The 8,976-nt window shown below is 44.0% G+C and overlaps 1 pseudogene; it reads left to right on the forward strand.

Annotated features, from left to right (window-relative positions):
* Positions 1-580: 580 nt before the first annotated feature.
* LOC102497664 (40S ribosomal protein S18 pseudogene) lies at positions 581-979 on the forward strand (annotated as a pseudogene).
* The last annotated feature ends 7,997 nt before the right edge of the window (positions 980-8,976 follow it).

Consider the following 8,976-nt stretch of genomic DNA (forward strand, 5'->3'; position numbering starts at 1 on the left):
GATGGAGAGAGAGAGAAAGATAGAGAGAGAGAGAAAGATAGAAAGCAAGAAATCACCTCCCAGGGGGTCTGGCCACACCACAATCCCTTGTCCTCCATTCTCCTCTCGGGATCTTGGGCATGCACGCACATGTGCCCAGTGTGAGTTTAAGCCACCAGGTCTAGGACTCAAATGCGGTCAACTACATGGGAGTCCAGCGATATAACCATTACACTGGTCCCCCTCCCTTCATTTAATTAAAAAAAAAAAAAAAGGAACAAAAAAAGTGGCAAGAAGTACATTGTGACCTCTCCTGTGTTCTAACTATTTAAAAGTGTTATCTGGTTTTTGAGCAATGAGAGATTTATTTTCCAGTTCTGTAGGTGAAACGCAAGATTGGTTGGTCACTTCTTAGTCCCTTCTCAGTTGGCACTGACCCAGATGATGTCCAAGTGGCCAGAGGCATTATCTGAGACTGTGCAGATGCACTGTCAACAGCTTCTCTGTGTGGGCTCTGGTGTTTGCACACCTCCGGGAGTGGATGAAGATGTGACCTTCCTCTTCCACAGGAGGCCTACACACAGCCACATGTGCTACCACCATGTCTCTACTGATCCTTGAGGAGTTCCAGCACATTTCGCGAGTACTCAATAACACCATGGATGGGGGGTGGAAAATAGCCTTTGCCATCACTGCCATTAAGGGTGTGGGGCAAAGACATGCTCATGTGGAGAAGAAAGCAGACATCGACTTGACTAAGAGGGAAGGAGCACTCACTGAGGAGGAGGTGGAACATGTGACCACTATTAAGCAGAATCCATGCCAGTACAAGAGCCCAGACTGGGTCTTGAACAGTCAGAAAGATGTAAAGGACAGAAGTTACAGCCAGGTCCTGGCCAACGGTCTGGACAACAAGCTGTGTGAAGACCTGGGGAGATTGAAGAAGTTACAGGCCCATAGAGGGCCATGCCACTTCTGGGGCCTTTGGGTTCAAGGCTAGCTAAGACAACTAAGACAATTGGCCGTCGTGACCATACCATGGGTGTGTCCAAGAAGAAATAAGTGTGTTGACTTTGTCTGTTAATAAATAGTATATAGGGACCAGCAGTTAGCATAATGGCTATGTCACTGGACTCCCATGTAGTTAACTGTAGTTCGAGACCTAGACATGGTGGCTTAAAACTCCGCCGGGTGCGTGTGTGTGCGTGCCCAAGATCCCAAGAAGAGAATGGAGGAGAAGGGATTGAGGCATGGCCATGCCCCCTGGGGAGTGATTTCTCGCTTTCTGCCTCTCTATCTCTCTCTCTGTCTTCCTGGCGAGCACACGCTCCCTATAGCAAAAAACTCTCAAAAAAAAAAAAAGTATATATATAAAAAAAGATGTGACCCATCTCTGACAGCCGTCTCAAGGGAGTGCGGGCTGTGTGAGGGTGGGGCTGGTGGAGGGTTTTACCGTTCTCTTTGGCATGGCTCCTCTGTTCCAGATAAGCACAGGAACATATCCAGAATTCTTCAGTGTGTTTGGAACGAAGAGGAAAAAACCCACATTTATTTAAGTTTTAGTGGAGGGCTCAGAAGCATAAGAGTTCAGGCAAGTTACCACTTGCAAGTGATTTTATTATAGAAATAATGCTTTCCTAGGAACAAAATGATAATCTACATACAATACCATGAATAAAATAAGAGTCATCTGGTATCTCACATTTTAAGGAGTCTATTGAACACTTTTGGAAACTTATATGCATTTCCATTTAAGCATATACACCACATACAATTCTACAGGAATGGGATGTAATAAACGCCATTCTATTGTAAAGCTTTTTTAAAAAGTTAATTTTCCTCCCTATCTTCCCTAATAATACAAAGGAAGTATTATTAACTCCTAGATACACATCTTTTATAGCATTATGCATATACATATAGAAATATTCATATATAATCTTAAGTAATTTTATATATATGTATGGTGGGGGGGGTCTTCACAAAAGTATGTACCATAAAAAAACTATGCATAGATTTCAGAATTATTTTGCATCAAAAAAACCTCATAGTTTAATTCTATTTTTCATGAATTATTCAAAGTCCCCTCGTGTATCTATCTGGCATCTAATGCGTGATACCACAGGTGTGCATCCTCCACATTTTACTTATTACTCTCACTGATGGAGAACCAAGTTCAGGCCATCATGTACGGCCTTTTAGTTTTTCACTTGTACAAGTCCAGGAGCTGCTATTTGCATAATCTGCAAATAAGTTGGAGTGAACATCGTAAATACATCCCTTTTAGGCCTGTGTGAAAGTTTCTTTTAGATTTCTAGTCCAGGAGCAGACTCACTAGCTGTAAGGTGTGTGTATTCAGTTGTGTCAATGGTGTGTATATTGGCGTATGGGATAATATACTTTACATATACTTTTCCACTCAATAATATTCCATAAAAGTCTTTCCAAGTCAACTGATATAGCTCTATTTCTTGTTGTTCGTTTGCTTGTTATTAGCTGTTCCAATGTTTTACCATATAAATATCTCATTAAATAAGTCAACCATTTCCTTATTTATAGGTATCACTTTTTCAGGTTTTTTTTTTTTTTTTGCCACTCCAGACATACATATATTTGCATAGAGTGCATGTGCTCACCAGAGATTAAACAGAGAGAGAGAGACGGAGAGAGGAAAAGTGAGACATTACACCCTGGATGGGGATGGCCACAGTGTAATACTGTCTCCTCCAGTCTCCTCTTGGGATTTTGGGCACTCAGGCACATGTACTCAGTGTGATTTTCAAGCCATCGGGTCCAGGACTCAAAGTGGGGTTGGCCATGTGGAAGTCCAGAGTCAGCCACACTTTGCCACATGCTGGTCCCCAAACATAATTTTTTAATGTACTAAGATCTGCAATGCTAAGTAAGTCCTAAATTTCCCCTTTTCAATGACTAATCCTGATAGTTTTTTTTGTCAATGATTAAAACATTAATTTTGTTTAGAAAGTTAATACAATATTTAAGTTCTCCTTGGCATTCTCATTTAGACACACAACGAGGTGTGTGTATGGTTTCTTTTCTGTCTTTCAGTTAGTGGCTTCTTATGTTCAGACCTTCTCAACATGGTGGTCAGATCATGTTTCCAGCCTCTGGAGCTACAGGTTAAATAATCCCACTGGGAAACTGTTGCCAAGGCAGAAAGGTTCTGGGAGGCTGACGTGGCATTACAGTTTACAGTGTCTGCCAGCTGTAACAGCAGGCTGTCAGGATGGGATAGAGCAGCAGCAGCAGCAGCAGCAACTCCTGATTTAGGGACAAAAGATGTAAGTACTTATTTTCACCATTAACCAATTAACCCAAACTAAGCCTAAACTGAAGAATGTCAAGAGGGAACACACTGGAGACCCTTCTAGCAAATTCATTTGAGAGGCATTTGGTCTTAACAGTGTAGAAATGCAGTAAGTCAGCACATGCCTTCAGCAAAATGAAGAACTTCATAGGATCTTTGATAAAAACTACCTTCAATGGTGTCTAAGGCTGCTTTTGAACTCTAACTTGTGGGAGTGCCTCTGTACCCTGGCAGGGCCGTCCCTGTGGGATGGGATGCATTGCTGATGTGCAGAGGACTTGGGGTTTCAACGTTACATATATCCTATAGGCGGTTTGATTATGGGAAGAAGAAAGGAGGTTTAGCAGCTCCAGCATCTGGGGGAGGAGAGAGCCTGTTGAATATTTTAGGGAGGATTCAAGTTGGTTGAACCTTGAGGCGACACAGAAACTTCTGTTCATGGGCTGTATGAGTGACGAGGGGCATGGTACCTGCCAGCCTCAAGGCAAATGGAACCCTGGTGCTGTTCCTGAGGCTTCCACCTGGAAATCGTGTTCAAAGTTTCCAGAGTTTTCAGAGTTTACTCACCATATGATTATGGTTGGTGATATCTCCTCCCACACATGCACACACTTTCTGTTGAGAAGTTCTATCTGCTGTTCCGTTCTGTGTGAAGCCTACAACCAACCAATGGCGATGCTTCCTGAGTGTGATTAGCTTGTGGACGACCAGATATTTTTGATTGTCACCTCTATGCTGGGGATACTTAAGTGTATGAGACAGAAGAGGCCACTGTCTCTGTGGATTTTGCTGCAAGAAAAACAGATGTTACGAGAGAGGGGTTAAGAGTCAGGAGACCTGGATTTGGGTCCTGGCATTGATCGAGTGAACCCTGCAGACTCTGGGCTTCAGTTAATATGCAATAAAATGAATGGGTTGCAGGCCAGCTCCATGGTGCAGTGGAATGCACTGCTTAAGAGAAGCCAGATCCCACATGGTGACCGCAGTTCTAATACCTGGTCTGGTTAGCCTGAAACACACTAGGCACATGTGTGTGCCCAAGATCTGACAGACTGCAGGATGGGAGGAAGTGGTCAGACCCTGTGGAGGGTGCTCATCTCTCTCTCTCTCTCTCTCACTCTCACTCTCGTGTGTGCGCACATGCTCCAGCATAGTTTAAGGACAAATAATATAAAAGAGATGTGTAAGGATGGGGAACCTCTTTGGTCATCAGCTCCCCACTTGCTGTAAGTTTTCCGTTGCTGAACAGCCTGTCACATAACACTGAATTTGCTCCACATCTAATTCAGGATGAGAGTTTTATTTATGAAATGGATCTTACATGTCACCCACCAGGCTTTATCAGATTGTGATATTCTCTGACAGACACTTGACGGCTCCTCCTGGCTGGGCCCATTTATAATATGAAATTGGTGGGAGGAAGTGTTGCTTTTGAGAAAGATGTCTTAAAGGTAGTCGTTCTACACAGACTCATCTTAAATAGCTGAGTTTCTATTTTTAAGGGTGGTGGGTCAGAACAAGTGCCTTTCTAGCTGCCGGTGATGGTTGAGGGGCAAAGCCACAAAAGCCTGACGTTAAGAAATATGAAGTTATTTTAAGTAGTGTGATGCACAGGCTTTAAGGCTTTAAAGAAATTTAACTGAGTCAAAAAATAAGCTGGGTTGGGACCAGCAGTTAGCGTAATGGCTATGTTGCTGGACTCCCATGTAGTTGACCATGGTTCAAGTCCTGGACCTGGTGGCTTAAACTCACGCCATGCGTGTGTGCGTGCATGCCCAAGATCCCGAGAGGAGAATGGAGGAGAAGGGATTGCGGTGTGACCATCCCCCCAGTGGGTGATTTCTCGCTTTCTGTCTCTCTGTCTCTCTCTGTCTATCTGGCGAGCGCATGAGCCCTATAGCAAAAACGGCGGTAGTGCCCTATAAAAAAAACCTCAAAAAAAAAAAAAAAAAAAAAAGCTGGCCTGTTGATTCAGATAGAATAGAAAATATCTGCTATTGGTGGCCATGCGGTGTATCCTGAGCATCATAAAAGGGGCTCCCATCGGCTCAGTCATTGTTTTTTTTTTTTTTTTTTTAAATTAGAGACAAAGGTGGAGAGATAGAGAAAGAAGAGAAGGGGAGGGGTAGGAATTGAAAAGAAGAGAACAAAGAAAGGGAGAGAAAGAGCTAATATGCACTATATTCATGCTGAGTAAAACCACTTTTTTTTTTTTCTTTTTGGAGAGGTTTTTGCTATAGGGCACGTGTGCTCGCCAGACAGACAGAGAGAGACATAGAGACAGAAAGTGAGAAATCACCATCCAGGGGGGATGGTCACGCCGCAATCCCTTCTCCTCCATTCTCCTCTTGGGATATTGTGCACGCATGCACATGCGCCCAGTGTGAGTTTAAGCCACCGGGTCCAGTTCTTGAACCGCAGTCGACTTCATGGGAGTCCAGCGACATACCCGTTACGCTAACTGCTGGTCCCGGGAGAGGTGTTTTTTTGGACAGGGTCTTGCCAAGTTGTGATCCTTGGCCCCCTGTCAATGAGGATTACAGGCGTTGCAGTTAGCTAGGACTACATGGTGCCCAGCCTACCTAGGTCAGTCCATGAACCAAACCCAGGTCTCCTATGTAGCCGCAGTCTTGAACAGTCATAATCTCTTCCTTTTAAAAAATTTTTGTAACTGTTATTTTATTTATTTATTTATTTATTTATTTATTTATTTATTTAGTGATCTCCTTCTTATGCTACCATGGCTGGGCCTGCTCAGTCATTTTTCAGTCTGGAAATTATTGGAGTTTCATAACATGTTTTGGAATGACGGATAAAAGTCATTCTAAGAAATATAATTAGTGTGTAAATTCTTTTCCCCATCAGCCTTGGTTAGCCTAGTTCATAAAATTATCTGCATGGGCAGTTATATGTCTCTTGCTGCCTCCCTTCTTGTGAAGGCAGAGGTGTACTTCCTGACGTGGGAAAAGTCCCTTCTCTTGGATTGTCTATCCTTATCACCCTTCTTGGGGACCATCACACTTACTATTCCTTTATTCATCCTGTGTTTTCGGCCTCTCTTTTGCATTGGCTTTCCATCACAGGTAGACATGTATGAGTGTCTCCCATTTCATACATACCAACTAACCAACCAACCAACCAGAAACCTAGTCAGTGAACAAACACAATTCCTTCTTGCTGTTCTCTCTTTTTTGACACTCCCCCTACCTCATGGAATCCATTTGACACTTTTCTAGAGTACTTGATCTAATATTTGTTTTCTTTACTTAATTTTTATTTTTAAAAGGTTTATTTGTTTCAGGGCTGGTCTCATGGCCTAATGGTTAAGGAATGCTGGATCCCACATGACTGACTGCATGATTTGAATCCCGGCAGCTTTAAAACACAGTGGGTGCTTCTCTATCCTGAAAGGAGGGAGAAATGGAGGCATGGGGATTGCAGTGTGACCATGCCCCACTGTAGACAGCTTCGTTCCTCTCCCTCTAACTCTGTCTCTCTGTGGTGAGTGCATGTTTCTAGCAAAATTTTTTTTTTGGGGGAAAAAGTCCATTTTATTCCTGATAGAGAGTGCGTGTGTGCATGCAAGAAAGAGAGAGAGAGAGAAATAGACACCCTTGACACGGTATCATCATGTCATGAACCCCTTCCCCTCGTCCTCCAGCTCATTAGGACTTGGGGCATCCACACGTGTGACTGGCATCAACCTAGAGATCCAAACCTGCAGTTGGCTATGTGGCTTCCAGCACTGCAGCTCAACACTCCCCTGCCTGTGTCTCTGGGCCTGGGCCTCCTTTTTTTTTTTTTTTTACATTCTCTCCTCTGTTGGCTGCCCTGGTTCTGAGTCTGCTTTCTTAACCTTCCTGGACTTCCTTTTCTCTGCTTTTAACCTTAAATTATTATTTTTTAATTTTGAAGTCTGTGCTTTTCCTTGAGAATTCTCAACACTCCCCTGCCTGTGTCTCTGGGCCTGGGCCTCCTTTTTTTTTTTTCTTTTACATTCTCTCCTCTGTTGGCTGCCCTGGTTCTGAGTCTGCTTTCTTAACCTTCCTGGACTTCCTTTTCTCTGCTTTTAACCTTAAATTATTATTTTTTAATTTTGAAGTCTGTGCTTTTCCTTGAGAATTTCTTTCATAGCCTTGATTTTTATTATGTCTTGTGTGCTGATAATGCCTAAATCGAAGCATGTACAGATCTCCGGGAAAGATGTAATCCATAAACAAGGGAACACTCCCCGCCACAGCTGTGTATCTCTGCAGACTTCTCTTGAGAACTCCTGCCTTGCATCCACTGCCTCTGATATCCCAGCAGATTATCCCACAGGCAGTGCAACTTAACCGGGATCCCACTGGATCTTGCCTTTCCTCACCAAACCAGCTTCCCTAGTGAAATGGATTTCAGTCTTGATCAGGGACAACACCATCTAGAGCCACCAGTTCGGGGTTGTGTAAATATCCTATTTATTCTGCCTCCGTGCTGTCTCTGGAATCTGACACCTCCCCCTGCTTGTCTTTCCCCACCACCATTGCTTTTGTTTGCTGCACTGACTTAGGAAGGGCTATGGCAACTGCCTCCCACGCTAACCCAGCCTGCGCTCTCAAACCATTCTCAACATTGTGGCTTGTGTGATTTTCTAAAACGCCAGCTTGGTGATGTTACCCACCTGCTTTGAATCCTTTAGAAGCTTCTCATGGTCTTCAGCAAAGATCCAAGTCCTCTATGGTGCTGGCTTGACTGATTGACTCCTCTCTTTCACTTCTCTGAATGGGCACTGCCCTCCAGCCTGGCAGATCACGGTGTGGCACCAGAACTCACCTAACTGGACTCCCCCTCCATGCAGTCCTGATCATACTTCTGGACCTGACCTCTTGTCCCCAAGTTCTAATTATCCAACAAGGTTTGCTGAATGCATTCTCCCCTGGGAAGGCTTCCCTCAGCTCTCTGCCCTTCCCTGCACACACATCTGTAACCTCCACCCTAATACTCACCACATTTTGTTGAAGTGATTAGTTTGTCTCCCTTGTTGATGGTGAGAACCTAAGAAGTAGAATTATGTGTTTTACTTCCGTATTCCTAATGCCTATGACAGCATGAGGGACATAATGGTTATTTAGTAAACTATTAGTGACTGAACGAATGGACAGATGGCTGCCTCGGCTCAGGCTAATATTCTATTATCTCAGTCAACCCAATAGAAAGTATCTTTCTTTCCCAGTAGTTCAAGCGTAAGTTCTGGGCGTGTGCTTCTTGGGATGTGTTGGGACATGTGCTAACTGCTGAACTCATCACCATGGCCAGGGAGACACCACATCCTCACCATCAGGCTGGCTCCAGGACCTAGTGGTTAAGGTGAGCCAGATCCCACATGGCTTACTACAGTTCGAATCCCAGCCCTGGTGGCTTGGAAAACACACTGAGTGTGTGTGCATGTGTGCCCAAATTATCAACAGGATGGAGATGAGGAGAAGGGCTTGAGGTGTGACCAACCCCCTTGTGTGTTGGGGGTACTTTCTCCCTTTCTCTCTAGCAATTAAAACAAACAGACTCTCACTGTCCCACTTTTGTGCCCACTTCAGAGTAAGGGATGGAGTTGATCCCACACAATGATATACAGACTCAGGATGGGAAAGTTGCTCAAAGGAAAATCGATGATCTAGTGCCAGAAGCCAGGG

This window comes from Tupaia chinensis, unplaced genomic scaffold, assembly GCF_000334495.1.
Source record: "Tupaia chinensis unplaced genomic scaffold, TupChi_1.0 Scaffold143876_1, whole genome shotgun sequence".
NCBI lineage: Eukaryota > Metazoa > Chordata > Mammalia > Scandentia > Tupaiidae > Tupaia > Tupaia belangeri.